The sequence below is a fragment of the Branchiostoma belcheri genome, unplaced genomic scaffold, assembly GCF_001625305.1.
Source record: "Branchiostoma belcheri isolate BF01 breed outbred unplaced genomic scaffold, Haploidv18h27 scaffold103, whole genome shotgun sequence".
Classification (NCBI taxonomy): Eukaryota; Metazoa; Chordata; class Leptocardii; order Amphioxiformes; family Branchiostomatidae; genus Branchiostoma; species Branchiostoma belcheri.
The window spans coordinates 942152-942365 of NW_017802414.1; the positions used below are offsets into that span (position 1 = coordinate 942152).

The 214-nt window shown below is 38.3% G+C and overlaps 1 protein-coding gene across 1 annotated transcript in view; it reads right to left on the reverse strand.

Moving 5' to 3' along the window:
• Nucleotides 1-214, reverse strand: part of LOC109475558 — a 6596-nt gene that overhangs the window by 1144 nt on the left and 5238 nt on the right. The window lies entirely within an intron of this gene.

A 214-nucleotide genomic window follows, 5' to 3' on the forward strand; every position in this document is an offset into this window, starting at 1 on the left:
AAAGTGCCCGCGCCAACTTTGATGTCACGTAGCGTCTGAACGGCCAAACTTGGTGCCTTTTCCTGAAATATTGTTGGCAACAATTCTGTATCTACGGAATAAGATAATAATTTTTTGTGTTGCCATGGCAGCGGGTTTCTGACAGGCATTTTTTGCTAAATTTAGTAATTTTTGTTTCAACAATAGAATTTGGTGGGTTTTATGTCAAGTTACT